This window comes from Rhinatrema bivittatum, chromosome 7, assembly GCF_901001135.1.
Source record: "Rhinatrema bivittatum chromosome 7, aRhiBiv1.1, whole genome shotgun sequence".
NCBI classification, from domain to species: Eukaryota; Metazoa; Chordata; class Amphibia; order Gymnophiona; family Rhinatrematidae; genus Rhinatrema; species Rhinatrema bivittatum.
The window spans coordinates 180,387,081-180,402,413 of record NC_042621.1 but is presented as its reverse complement, the minus strand read 5'-3'; the positions used below and the strand labels follow the sequence as shown (position 1 = coordinate 180,402,413).

Below are 15,333 nucleotides of genomic sequence, written 5' to 3'. Positions count from 1 at the left end.
TGCTGCTAGATAGAAGCGATAGACTTCTGCCAAACAAACGGGTCCTTGGAGAAGTAGGTCTGGGATCTCTGGAAACCGTAGCGGACCTACCACCGCTAGATTGAGGAGGTTCGCATACCATGGGTGCCTCGGCCATTCCGGCGCTACTAAAATTACTCGCACCAGGTGACGCTCTATCCGGAGAACCCTGCCGATCAGCAGCCAAGGCAGGAATATGTACAGTAGAATGTCGGTGGGCCAGGGTAGTACCAGGGCATTTACCCCTTCTGCTCCCGTCTCTTTATGATTGCCATGAGATCCATGCTGGGCCTGATCCATGCTACGCATATGCGCTGAAAGGCATCGTCCACCAACTCCCATTCTCCGAGATCGAGATGATGCCGGCTGAGGAAATCCGCCTGCACATTGTCCATGCCTGCAATGCGAGACGCCGTGATGCTAAGTGTTGTTCTGCCCAGCTGATCAACTTACTCGCTTCCACGGCCACAGGGTGGCTCCTGGTTCCTCCTTGGCGGTTGATGTATGCCACCGTGGTCGCATTGTCCGACAACACCCAGACTGCTCTCCCTTGCAGAAGAGGGCAGAATGCTTCTAATGCTAACCGCACTGCTCGAGTCTCCAGCCGATTGATCGACCACTGAGATTCCTCGGGAGACCACAGTCCCTGTACAGATCGCCTCTGACACACTGCTCCCCAGCTGGAGAGACTGGCGTTCGTGGTGACCACTGTCCAGTCGGGCACCTCCAGAGGAACCCCACGGGATAGATTGTCCGTCACCAGCCACCACGCGAGACTGTCCCGTGCCACCCCTGTAAGCGGCAGAGGGAGAAGGAACAGCTCGGACACTGGGTTCCATCGGGACAGTAATGCGTACTGCAAGTGCCGCATATAAGCAAACGCCCAGGGCACCAGCTCTAATGTTGAAGTCATGGATCCGAGAACCTGTAGATAATCCCGGACCCTGGGAATACTCTTGAATAACAAGCCCCTCACCTGGTCTTGTAACTTGGAGATGCGTTCCATGGTAAGAAAAACTCTTCCCTTCTGAGTGTTGAAAAGATCTCCCAAATATTCCAAGGACTGAGAGGGTAGGAGCCTGCTCTTTGAGAGGTTGACCACCCAGCCCAACGACTGAAGAAGCTGTAGCACTCTGTGAATAGTGTCCCTGGCCAGCATTTCTGATTTTGCCCAAATCAGCCAGTCGTCCAAGTAGGGATGAACCAGAAGGCCTTCCCTCCGGAGATGGGCCGCCACCACCACCCCCAAAATCTTGGTGAATGTCCTGGGCGCAATAGCCAGACCAAAGGGTAGAGCCCGAAACTGAAAATGCTGGCCCCAGAACGCAGAACCGAATAAACCTTTGGTGGTCTGGACGGATGCCTATGTGAAGGTAAGCTTCCGTAAGATCCAGCGATGCTAGAAATTCTCCCTTTCCGACGGAAGCAATGACCGACTGCAGGGTTTCCATGCGAAAGCGAGGAACCTTTAGACATTTGTTCACACTTTTGAGGTCTAGAATGGGCCGAAAGGATCCCTCCTTTCTTTGGCACCACGAAGTAAATGGAGTAGTGACCTTTTCTTTGTGCTTCTGGAGGAACAGGGTCGATGGCCCATAACTGCAAAAGCCACTGCAACGTCTCCCATGTCGCTGCTCGCTTTGTGGCATACCCTCAGGGGGAGACAAGAAACTGATCCCGAGACTGACATGCAAAATCTAAAGCGTAGCCTTGTTTTATCAGGGTCATCACCCACTGGTCCGTAGTCACCTTGGCCCACTCCTCGAAAAACAGGGACAGCCTGACCCTTACCGCCGGTACCGAGGAGTGAACCGGCGCCCCTTCATTGTGAAGACTTGGACCCTGGGGAAGGCTGAGCCGAACCGGTTCTGCCGAATCTTCGGCTCCGAAACGGCTAGGACCAGGATTGTTGCTTCGCTGGTACTGGATGAAAGGAAGAGCTGGGCGCCTTCGCTGGTCAATACCACCGATTCCCTCTGAATCTGACCCTAGACAAGAAGGAACCTCGAGAGCGAGATCTGTCCTCCGGCAAACGATGAACCTTATTATCTCACAGGGATTGAATCATATCTTCCAAGACCTTTCCAAAGAGTAGCTTACCCTTAAAAGGCAGAGATCCCAGTTGTGCCTTGGACGACACATCCACCGACCAGTTTCTTAACCACAAGAGCCTCCGGTCGGAGACCGCCGACACCATGGACCTTGCCGACGTCCGCAAGAGGTCATGGAAGGCATCAGCGGAGTAAGCCACTGAAGATTCTAGACTGCCCATCTGGGCAGCCTCCTCATCCGAGAAGCTTGCATTGGCTCTTAATTGCTGTATCCAGCGGAGTCCTGCTCTCATTGTAAAGTTACTGCATATAGTCGCCCGAACTCCCATGGCTGAGACCTCAAAAATCCTTTTGAGTTGCACCTCCAACTTCCTGTCCTATAGGTCCTTGAGCACTGTCGCCCCTGTGACTGGGATCATGGTTTTCTTGGTGACAGCAGAAACTGCCGCATCTACCTTAGGGACACGCAACATCTCCAAAGCCTCCTCTGGCAGAGGATACAGCTTATCCATGGCCTTACTGACTTTCAACCCGAGATCTGGGGTATCCCATTCCTGGAACGAAAAATCCGTAGCTGAGAAATGGAAAGGAAAAGCAGTGGCAGGACCTCTCAGGCCCAACAACACAGGATCCATCTTACCGAGTTTGGATTCCTCAGGAGGGCTGTCAATGCCCAGCTCAATGAGAATAGCCAGGATAAGCGGTACAAGTTCCTCTTTGCGAAAAAGATGTGCCACCTTAGGATCATCACTCTCCATGGCCTGCGAGCCTCTTTCAGCCTGCTGTGGATTAGGATCCGCCTCATCCGCTCCATGCGGAATCTGGGGTTGCGAATCCAGATCTCCGGGATCTGAATCTTGCGTTGAAGAATCAGTAGCCCCCTGCGGATCCCCAGTGCAGAGAGGACGCTTAGGCTTGACCGGACCCGCTCCCTTTTGAGTCTTAGCGCACTTGTGAGCATGGGGCTTAGTCCCTTGAGAGGCAAGTTTCACCCCCTCATGCAGTTTCCCTGCTTTTTTGGCCTTAAAAGCTTTATGCAGGAAACCATGAAGGATGAGTCAGAGGAGGAGTCAGAAGTCCCCTCAGGACTGTCCTCCGTGGCGGGGGAAGCAGGCTGCACAGATTCCCTGAGGACAGGGAATCTGGGCTGAGGAGGAAAACTCCCCTCCCCCATGGCTGACTGAGTAGCAGAGTGGAACGTTTGCAATATGGCCTCCGTTCCCGCGCTTAGCTGAAAAGGATCAGGTGCAGGCTGAACAGCCCCATCTGCTACCGAAGAGATTCGCGCCGGCTTAGTTTTCGACACTTTCTTTGATTTCCCTGCACCGGAGAAATCCTCTCCCCTCGGTAAACATTCTGCACACAGCCCCTCACGGGAGAGCCGACCGTGGCATCGGAGGAGCCGGCAATAAAACCAAAACCACAAAAAACCCCACAAAAATCAGCCCCCCCTCCCGAACCGATAACACGAAGAAACACCCCCCCCCCCCCCCCCAACGCGATGAGAGGGAGGAGAGAGACGGCCCAACAAAATGAAAGTAAAAGTGAAAACTTTTTCTTTTTTTAAATTAGACTTGCCTGAAGTGGTCTAGGGTGCTGATCTGTCTGGGTGGACTGAGCCGGGCTCCCCGGTATTGCACCCACGCTGCCCAAGGCTAACAATAGGGTCCTCAACCCTCTTTGGCAGCTGTCTCAAAACCAGCAGGGGATAGCCCTCTCAGGACCTGCCGACCCTCTGGGAGGCTGACCACAGAATCGCAGTTTGTTTGTTTTTTTAAGAGACCAATCCACTAATTTAGGCTAGAAATCTATTATCTAATTCTGACTAACTATCCCAGAAAATAATATACACTGACCAGACTGTAGGTTTTGCACTTCCACCATCTGCTTGGAGACAGAGTAATACTGCCAGACTGTAGGTGGCACTCTCCTATATAAGGTGGAGCTTTGTTTTAAAAACATGTGTCTCCATCTGCTAGAGGGGGGCAAAACCCAGCAGTCTGGACTGATCCGGGTACGTACAGGGAAATGGCATATTGTTTTCATTATTACATCATCACATCTGACAACCAAAGAATTATCTTGCAACTAGAATAAGACTACAAAGTGATATATACAGTAGTTTGCAAATGTATTTGATCCCCTAAAAAGTTAGATGTGTGTGGTTTACAAATGACACCTACACAGACTGTTCCGGTAGTATGTTCATTGCAAACCAGTATGCTCTTAAAGTACATTTTTCAAAGTCAATTCATTATTTATCTGTATTTTTTATAAAATAAAATTAAAAACTGAAAAATACTGCTTGCATAAGTATACAGCCCCTTCAGACTAGTAACTTGGTAGAACCACTTGTTGCAATAACAACTTTAAATCTGTTGGGGTAAGTTTCTACAAGCTTTGCAACTGTTTGGCTGTGATTTTTGCCCATTCTTCCTGGCAGATTTGCTCCAGGTTGTCCAGGTTAGTTGGATGACGCTTATGGACTGCAATTTTTAAATAGTGAAACATTCTCGATTGGACTGAGATCTGACTGACTTGTAGAACATTCACTTTTTTATTGTTCATCCACTGTGTTGCTTTGGCCTTTGTACTTGGGATCACTATCCTGCTGAAAGATGAACTTTCTCTCAAGTTTTAGTCTTTAGCAGACTGAGGAAGGTTGTCTTGCAGTATTTGCCTGTATGTTATACCATCCATCCGTCCTTCAATTTAAGAAGATGCCCAGTCCTTGCTGAGGAAAGCATCCCCAAAACAAGATGCTGCCACCCCCATATTTTACTGTTGGCATGGTGTTTTCTGAGGAATGCGCAGTGTTAGGTTTGTGCAACACAGAGCGTTTTGAATTTTGATCAAAAGGCTCCATTTGAAACATAGAAACAGAGAAATGACGGCAGAAGACGACCAAACGGCCCATCCAGTCTGCCCAGCAAGCTACGCAGTTTATCCATTTTTTTTTTTAATCTTCCCCCCCACCCCTTTTTTTCTCCCCCTCCCCCGTCACTATTGGCTTCCAGCACCCTCCGGCCCCAATTCCCTTCCACCCCTCCACCAATGCAGAGAGCAGTGCCGTATCCGCATCCTAATGAACATCCAGCTCAATCAGGGGTAGCAACTGCCGCAATAAACGGCCACACCCCTGCCCCATACTCTTACCCACCTCTGTTTTGCTTGTTTGTTTTTTGTTTTTTTGTTTTGGTTTTTTTGTTTTTTTGGAGATGGCAGCCCTCCAACCTTCCGCTCCGTGAAGGTGGAACACAAACCACTGGCATCCCGCTCCGTGAATGCCTCTGTGGCTACTGCTGCTCCGTGCAATATTTTGCTGCCTGAAGGTGGAACAACTACTCGCCACTGGCATCCCGCTCCGTGAATGCCTCTGTGGCTACTGCCGCTCCGTGCAGTGTTTTACCACCTCCTCTATATTTATGCCCACTAGACTTGATGGATCCACAGTGTTTATCCCACGCCCCTTTGAAGTCTTTCACAGTTTTAGACTTCACCACTTCCTCTGGAAGGGCATTCTAGGCATCCACCACCCTTTCCGTGAAGAAACACTTCCTGACATTGGTTCTTAGTCTTCCTCCCCGGAGCCTCAGCTCGTGACCTCTGGTTCTGCTGATTTTTTTCCGTCTGAAAAGGTTTGTCGTTGTCTTTGGATCATTAAAGTTTTTCAAGTATCTGAAAGTCTGAATCATATCACCCCTGCTCCTCCTTTCCTCCAGGGTGTACATATTTAGATTCTTCAATCTCTCCTCGTACGTCATCCGATGAAGATCCTCCACCTTCTTGGTTGCCCTTCTCTGTACCGCTTCCATCTTGTCTTTGTCTCTTTGTAGATACGGTCTCCAGAACTGAACACAGTACTCCAGGTGAGGCCTCACCAAGGACCTGTACAAGGGAATAATCACTTCCCTTTTCTTACTCGATATTCCTCTCTCTATGCAGCCCAGCATTCTTCTGGCTTTTGCTATCGCCTTGTCACATTGTTTCGCAGACTTCATATCATTAGACACTATCACCCCAAGGTCCCTCTCCTGCTCCGTGCACATCAGCCTTTCCCCCCCCCCCCCCCCATCGAATACAGTTCATTCGGATTTCCACTCCCCATATGCATGACTTTGCACTTCTTGGCATTGAATCTCAGCTGCCATATCTTCGACCACTCTTCCAGTTTCCTTAAATCCTGTCTCATTCTCTCCACTCCTTCCGGCGTGTCCACTCTGTTGCAGATCTTAGTGTCATCCGCAAAAAGACAAACCTTACCTTCTATCCCGTCCGCAATGTCGCTCACAAAGATATTGAACAGGACCCGTCCCAAAACCGATCCTTGTGGTACACCACTTAAAACCGCTCTCTCTTCAGAGAAAGTTCCGTTTACCATCACACATTGTCTTCTGTCCGTCAACCAATTTGCAATCCAGGTCACCACCTCGGCCCTCACTCCTAAGCTTCTCGTTTTATTCACCAGTCTCCTGTGCGGAACCGTATCAAAAGCTTTGCTGAAATCCAAGTAGATGACATCGAGCGCTCTTCCTTGATCCAATTCTTTGGTTACCCAGTCAAAAAAGTCAATCAGATTTGTCTGACAGGATCTTCCCCTGGTGAATCCATGTTGCCTCTGGTCCATTAATTCTCCTGACCGTAGATAGTTCACTATTCTCTCTTTCAGCAGTGACTCCATTACTTTTCCCACCACCGAAGTGAGGCTAACCGGTCTGTAGTTGCCAGCCTCCTCCCTGTTCCCACTCTTGTGAAGCGGGACCACCACCGCTCTTCTCCAATCTCTTGGTACCACTCCTGTTTCTAGGGATCTATTGAACAGGTCACACAGCGGACCCGCCAGAACATCTCTGAGCTCCCTCAGTATCCTTGGATGAATCCCATCAGGCCCCATAGCTTTGTCCACTTTCAGATTCTTTAGCTCTTCCCATACATTTTCTACTGTAAAAGGATTTTCATCTATTCCACTTCCCTCCAGTTTCTTGTTGTGTAGAGATGGTCCTTCTCCAGGGTCTTCTTTAGTGAACACAGAGCTGAAGTATTCGTTTAATATTTCTGCCATTTCTTCATCTCTCTCCACACATTGATCATTACCACCTTTCAATTTCACTATACCACTTTGGACCTTTCTCTTTTCGCTGATGTATCTGAAAAATGTTTTGTCACCATTTTTTATCTCCTTGGCAATCCTCTCTTCCGCTTGACTTTTTGCCAACTTGATTAATTTCTTCGTCTCCCTCAGTTGAAACAAATATTCTTCTTTGTGCTTCTCCCTTTGGGATCTTTTGTATTTTTTGAATGCTGTTCTTTTAGCTTTAATTTTGTCAGCCACCTCCTTTGAGAACCAGATAGGTTTCAATTTTCTTTTGCTTTTCTTTACATTTCTAACATATAGAGCAGTTGCCTTGGTGATTGCTCCTTTTAGATTGGTCCACTGCTGATCCACATCTCTTTCATTCTCCCATCCTTTTAGTTCTTCCTCCAGGTACTTCCCCATTTCCTCAAAGTCTGTGTTTTTGAACTGTAAAACTCGGGTCTTTGTGGTTCTTTTCCCTATTCTTTTAGTGATATTAAACCATATCGTTTGATGATCACTGGTGCTGAGGTGGGTGCCCACCTGGACATCGGAGACATTATCTCCATTAGTGAGCACTAAGTCGAGTATAGCTCATTCTCTCGTGGGTTCCAACACCATTTGTTTGAACAAAGTTACTTGCATGGCATCCACTATCGCTCTACTATTTTTAGTTTCTGCAGATGGGATTTTCCAGTCTACATCTGGCATATTAAAGTCACCCACGATCACCACTTCTCCCTTCTTACCTATCTTATGGATTTGTCTCATCTGACCAGAACACCTTATCTCACATTTTAGCTGGGTCATGCTGATGCTTTCTGGTAAATTCCAGACATGCTTTGATGTGATTTTTCTCCAGTAATGGCTTTTTTCTAGCCACCCTCCCTTGTATGCCAGTTGTATGCAGAGTTCTTGATATGGTTCACTGGTGCACCTCTACTCCAGTCTCAGCCACTGAACTCTGTTGCTCTTTCAAAGTGATTGTTGGCCTCTGTGGCTTCTCTCTCAAGTCTCCTCCTTGCTCTGATGCTGAGATTTTAGCAATAGCCTTGTCTAGGCAGTGTCTGGGTGGTATGATGCAGCTTCCATTTCTTCAGAAATGAATGATCCAACAGTGCTCACTGGGATATCCAAGCACTTGGATATTATTTTGTTGCCTTTTCCTATCTTGTGGATGCGTATAACTAACTTTAATTTCCTCAGAATGCTCTTTGGTCTTCATTTTCACAGCTTTCCTTCAGATTCACAGTCTGACCAATGGTACTGGAATTAGGGGGTCTTTTATTCAGAAAAGCTGACCTTTGTTTAATGATTCACAAATAGAGGCCAACCGTAAGCCAATTAACAATATCTTTCATCTGTGAAAACTTGGAGCTTCCACAGCACAGGGGTTGAATTCTTATGCAAACAGCATTTTTCAGTTTTTATTTTACAAAAAATGCAGAGAAATTATGAATTGTGACTTTGAAAACTTACTTTAAAAGCATACTAGTTTTCAACAAGCATACTGTTTGGAACAATCTGTGTAAGTGTCATTTGTAATTCACACATCTGATTTTTTTTTAGGGGGTTGAATATTTTTGCAAGTCACTGTACAGATGAGGCAAAATTCTTGCATTAAACTCAAAAGTGGAACCAAGTGCCTCCAAACGTTAATTCAATAGAATTCTTTGTGCTGCTGCTCCCATTTCTTATAAAATATCCTGCTTGAAATTAAAGGCCTTATTAAATGAAATTGTCTTTACATAGGTAAAGAATGAGGAAAAGACCTTTATAAATAAAACTTTAAAATCGGTACCGCAAGCTGAAGTGCCCCTTTGGAAAACCAATTCAGTTTGAAAGTCTTTTATAAATACATCTAATAATCTGAAAATATATTGCTAACAATGCTGTAGCTCAGGGTTGAGCAATCTGGGGGTGGGGCAGGTATGTGAATGATCCTGAAGAGGGGCACAATGGCTGCCCAATCTGAAAAGAAACAAATGCCTATTCTGTCAAGTCTCAGTGCTGTGGAGGCACTACAAGCTCAGGATGGTGGAAGCTGAAAGAGCATTAGTGACATCATTGTAAGTATAGAAAACCAGACGTCAGTATAATATGTTTCAAAATATTTTGATTGAGCAAACAATTTAAATTTTTTAAATGTTTGTTGAGGACCATCATACCGCCCAGCGGGTACTGAAGCAAATTTTTCAGGCTATCAGTGTTCTCACCGCTCTTGGGCACACTTTAATCACCAGTCCAAGCAGATATTTAAACAATTTTTTTATTTTTAAATTTTTATGTTAAAAAAAAAGAAGTATGCCAAACGGGGGGCTGATTGCTACAGATTTTCTTACTATAAACAACTTTATTAAATAAAATTTACATCTCATCACTTTATATAATCAAGCAGTCTCTTGCTGTACCTTCCTTAAATAGAACGGTTATTTTATACCTGAATGCAATAATTTATTCTTAAATCTTTCAATATTTAACTGTTATAACATTTTTGCTCTTTTCCTTTATTAATTGTTGCTAGTTGTGCAAAAGTATGTAAGTTACCTTTGTAATATCATTGAACAGACTTCATCTTATTTGAAAAAAAAAAAGGCTTTCCTAGCGTGTAGCCAGATGGACTCAGGACCAATGGGTATAGTGTAATCCTGATAGCAGATGGGAGATGGAGTCAGATTTCAAAGCTGACGTCAGCCTACATATACCCGCGTGAAGGAAGCTCTGCTCTTCAGTATTTCTCAGTCTCCTAAAGCAGATAGGGACATTTCCACCCACTAGAATACTGTTAGCAATTCTAAAACAAAGAAGAAAGAAAATTTACCTCAAGAAGACGAGCCCCACTCTCCTGCGGTGATACCTAAGGGTCCCTCCCCCAGTCGAGAATTCCTGAGGTGATTTCCGAGATCCCTCAGAGGTAAGCCTCGGTCCGGTAGCCGTCTCCCGGCGTGGACTTAGACCCCAGTGTGGCTTAGAGGCAGCGGATGCAGAATTGAGTGTGGCGGTGAAGGTAACTCTCTCTCCCCCCGCAGCCGGAGACCGCCTGGCACGAGACCGGGAAACGCCGAGACCAGGTAAGGTAGAAACCTCTTTTTAAGTCTCTGGTCTCCGAGGCTCAAATAGCCGCACAGATCATCCCTTCCGGCATCTGTTAAAATCGGGTTGAGCAGCTCCGTCCGAGCTAGACCCCGATCTGGTGCGAGGGTCCACACACGTAGAGACCCTCTTTGGGGGGGGGGGGGGAGGGCCATCGTGGCCGCATGGTCGTCAGCATCGTTCCCACCCCTTGACCACCGTAACGTCCTCACAACTGAGCCGGGTGCACAACCGACTTGTGCGCACAGCGGCGCGCACAACGGTACCGGGCACACAAATAGGCCCGTGCGCACAGAGATGTGCACATCTCGCCCAGGCGCACAAAGTGGTAGTCTACACACACATCCCGCTTGCACATCGTCGGAGCACCTGGAGCGCAGAACTAAGCCTCCCGGCACACATACCAATGCGCACAGACGAGTTTTGAATCACTACCCGCGCACAAGTCATGGCACCGCCGGCCAAGAAGACCAAGGGACAAGCCCTCTGTTCAGCCTGCCACCTGAAGTGGCCTCCGTCCTATGCCAGCAGTGTGAAGAGGTTCAGGGGGAACCTAAGCAAGCGCCCCCCCAGCCAGTAGAGGGTTCTGGATCCACTAACGATAGTACTCTGATCCTCTGTATCTCCGACTCGGTGCCTACACAGGAAGGCACCTTGAGGCTTCCACCATAAACCCGCCGGGATTCAGTATGGACCCAGGGACCTTTTCTTGGGTGGAATTCTTCAAAGGGCTGCAAACCTTCATCCAGGCGCAATCGGTACCGCGGAAGACAGTCCCAGTCTCCACCAGAAGCACAAGATCTTCCAAGCAGCTCTCGGACCTCTCGAGATGTGCCCCACATAAGCAAGAGCCTCCCTACAGGCGATACAGACACCTCAGGGGACTAGACTGACTCCCTGGAGGAAGGGGAAATCCCTCCAGGGATGGAACCATACCGAACCATGTTGCGATTCTTCTCCAAAGACGAGTTACCAGCTCTCGTGTCAATGACCCTGAAGACGCTGGCCATTCCAGGCACGGGTACCACAGCGGAGCCAAAGACAAACCCCATCCTGGTGTCTCTCCGTCAGGCCTCATGCTATTTCCCAATGTTACAGGCCGTACAACTGATTGACCTGGAATGGAATGCCCTGGAGGCCAGCTTCAAAGGAGAACGGGCCTTAGAAGCCCTATACCCTCTGAAACCCACAGCCAAGGAACTCCTACGGTTCCCAAAGGTAAACGCCATGGTCTTTGCCATCTCAAAGCGCACAACCATCCCAGTCGAAGGAGGAGCGGCACTCAAGGTTGCCCAGGACAGAAGTCAGGAGGCCATCCTTAAACAGTCCTTTGATGTTGCTTCAATGACCCTGCACATCGCTTCCTGCTGCGCCATGGTAACACGTGTCTGCTTGCTCCTCTCCAGAGACGCAACCACGTCCAGTGAAACACTGGAACCAGTGATATCCTTCCTCATGGATGCGACCTCAGACCTAGTGCGCACCTCTGCCAGGGGCGTCTCCCCATAGTGGCAGCCAGAAAACAACTATGGCTCCGAAACTGGTCAGCCGACGCGACCTCCAAAGCAATTTCAACGAAATTGCCTAATTCGGAATGGTTCAGGAGAAAATGACAGAATTTTTTCGAAATCTTGGAAAAAATTCATTTTTGGGTTAGTGCGCGCTAACTCTGCCACGTTAGCGCGCACTAACCCGAAAATCGGGGCTCCCCCGAAAAAAAACCCTGAACTACAGGAAAAACAAAATTCCTGCGGGGGGTGGCTCAAAACGAAGCCCGAGACGAAATCCTAACCCAAAGCACATCTCTATCATCTACTAGATGGCTAAAAGTTCAGATATTAGACAATGTTTTTCTCAAGCCTATTACCTTCTCCTTAAGACCCAGCTACATTTTTTCTTTGGACAGACATGCACACACAAAGGTATCCATCCACAAGACTATGAAAAATCTCTGCTCCTCTAATTCTGCTTCCCTCCCCCAAAAAAAAAAAATCTAAACTGAAGCAAATTTCAACAAATTCAAATGAAAAAAATTATACAAAACATTGCAAGACCCACACTGTAAACTGTACCAGTACATATCCCACAACCTTACACTTACCTACATGGGAACTCTCTGTTGGGTGGAGAAGCATAAATGATGTTTATGTAGCTTATATTATCAATGCAGATAATGTGAAAAATGGTACGTTGGTGAAGTGGGTCAGAAGTTAAAGACAAGCATAAACAAGATCATATCGCAAAAATGAGGGTAACAGTTTTCCAGGCCGGATCACTGTACCAATGATTTTTTTTTGGGGGTGGGGAATTTATTTTTAAATTAGCAGGAACAGAATAAACAGCAACTATCCAACACTGAAAAATTTAACATCAAAGCAATACATGCATATAAATGGGTCAGAGGTTTTTTCTTTTTTTTTCCTTAAATTACCCACCCCTGGCCTTCCCTGCACCCTAATTCCCCCATCCCTCCCCCTCCCCACTTTTCAACTCAAATTTTTATTAATGGTCAGATAAGCATAAAACAAAAAATCAACAAATCTACAATCATAAAAATAATCTACCATATTAATAAGCAATAATGAAATTATTACTAAATGTATTGCACCAATGATCTTATGATCAAGATACTAAAAGGGGAGCTCAGAACTATTCAAGAACATATTTTAAATAAAATTGATCATGCACTTCAAACCAAGTAGAAAAGGACTTCCACAATTATCAAAACATAGGTTTTAAAATAAAAAAAATTAGGAAAAAATATTTCAATGAATGTGACCCAAAAGAGAACTGCTTATCTTCATGCATCTTAAAGTCTGCGCAGGTCTGTCCTTCATCCATCCCAGATCATCCTTTATCATGTTCTCCCACCCCTCTTCCCAAACTCATGCTCACCTCCTCTGGCCATCCCCCCTCTTTAGTGGTTGGTGAGATAGACTTCACCAGTCATGCAGAGGTCAGGCATACAGTCAGACCATTAAACACCAGGCAATATAGGCCACTTAAGTGCATCTTATGATCTAATAAATACAGTAACAGACATAGAAGAGGAAAAATCTATTACCAGACAAATCCTGTAGTTTCTTTGTCAATTTGGTAAGGCATTAGCCCTCTCTACTTTGCACTACCAATGAGATGAAACCTGTGGTTTACTTGTATATATTCCATAAACACCATCCTTTGCATTAACCTAGTCATTTCACTTCCAAACTGCAATTTGATGAAGGAAGAGTAGCTTCTGAAAGCTACTTTTTTTTTTCCAAATAATTTTTATTGTGGAGTAACCGTCATGTTACAATAATCGAACTTTACAACACTGAAAGCTACTTTTAAATTTCTCAAGTGAAGTACAAAATGAGATCAAGCAGCATGGATAAAGTAATTAAACATGATTTCTTTGATAAGTTTAAAAATACAACAAATAATAAATGAAAGATAGCTCCACAGACAAATCAGTTACCACTTCTTTCCCAACAGTAAGATTTTGCTTGTATCCTCGTTTTCACTGAGTCTCTCTGACAAAAACTTACACAGTTAAAAAAAAACAAAACAAAAAAAAAGACACTTACACAAACTGCTTGGCTCATATCTTCTATCAAGTCTCCTTTACAAAATCCCAACACCCTACAAATTGAGGCTTCTAAGCAAAATAGAAAGACCTGAACTAAAAATAACTAGCAGTTTCATATTTTAGGCAAAGAGAAGTTTATGTAGTTATTAACACATTTGTATGCCACATTATCCATTGTTCTGTCTCACAACAAAACAATAAGTAAAATAAAACAAGAGATAGACAAATAAACAAAATCAGACAAAAGCATTAAATACAGTGAACATTAAAAATAAAACACCTAAACCAGAGTCACTAGCCAAAAAAGTTAAAGAACATTCACAATCTCCCCTACAGATGGCCATCATTATTCACAAGGGCTTTTAAAAGTATATTATTCCAAGGAGACTTACTCCCCCCGGTTTCCCAATCTCCTTTTCATTGCCTCCTAACCCAAGGATCATTCTTCAATGCGTCTCTCTTCTAGTGCCGAAAAGGAGAAGCGGCCACAGCCGCTTCCTTCACGCCTCTCAAATCTCTATCCCCTACCAACACAACCTCCCCCATCTCCAGTGCCTCACTACCATCCCTAGCCAATAACTTCCCCAAAGCCCAAGCAGTTGCTCGCATTTTATCTCCTCCCTTAAGTCTCATAACCCCGCTCTCTTTAATCTCTGCTATGCCTTCCTCAAACTCGCACACTTCTAATCCCAGGCTCCCGCTCAAGTTCTTCTGACACACGTCGCAGTGTCACGTACCTTCTTTTTCCTCCAGTCGCCTGTTATTTTTCCTCTCACCAATGTTATCAAACAGGCAGTTTTCCCACCAAACTGGACTGTTTTTTAAATTAATAGGCAAGTTTTTTTTTCCTTTTCTGTAGTGGATTTTTCACCGCGTTATCGCCAACAGCTAAGCACGACTTTCTTCTTCCTTGTTTCCACATTCAGCACAGACCAACACCGTGGAAAGGAGCAAGTACTCTGCGCATGCGCACCACCACGGTGCCGTCACAGCCTGCCCGCACGCGAGAACCTCCTGGAATTCAACGGTTACTTCCGGTCTCGAGATCCCTAAAAATGCTGCGCATGCTCCTCTCTTAGAATCGGTTCATCTTAGTGTTTCTTGGCTGTAGAGAGCAAGTGAAATTTGGGTTTAGGAACAGCGTTGGGCTCACATAAAAAAATAAATATTTCTGACATCCCTCAAGATATAACTTTTTATTTCGGATAAAAAAATATTATTTGTGACAATACTGTGAATATGTGCAATGCGCTGCCCGCAGGCTACTGAGGAAAAATGGAGCAGGTAACCGAGTCTAGTCTGGGATAGAAGACCCGAATCATTGGTGAAGAGCTGGCATTGCAGAAAATGCTATGATAGCAGTTGGTCTGCATGAAGAACTGCTCGGTTCTTGCGCTCACAAGATCGGAATGAGCTCATTTCTAAATGATGGGCTGGTGGTCTGCGGTTGCCTTGAGAAGGTGAAGCCCGAGCATGGTCTTGTCATTTTGCGAGCAGAGGCACTGAAGAACAGGTGGTATTTTTTT

The 15,333-nt window shown here is 45.9% G+C and overlaps 1 protein-coding gene across 2 annotated transcripts in view; it reads right to left on the bottom strand.

Moving 5' to 3' along the window:
• Positions 1–14,836, bottom strand: part of ERLIN1 (ER lipid raft associated 1) — a 147,959-nt gene extending 133,123 nt beyond the window's left edge. The window contains exon 1 of one of the 2 annotated variants that reach the window (XM_029609575.1): positions 14,545–14,836. The gene's annotated coding sequence lies outside the window, so the exon portion shown is untranslated. The remainder of the gene's footprint in view (positions 1–14,544) is intronic. The other variant, XM_029609574.1, reaches the window with a different exon arrangement.
• Between the last annotated feature and the right edge of the window lie 497 nt (positions 14,837–15,333).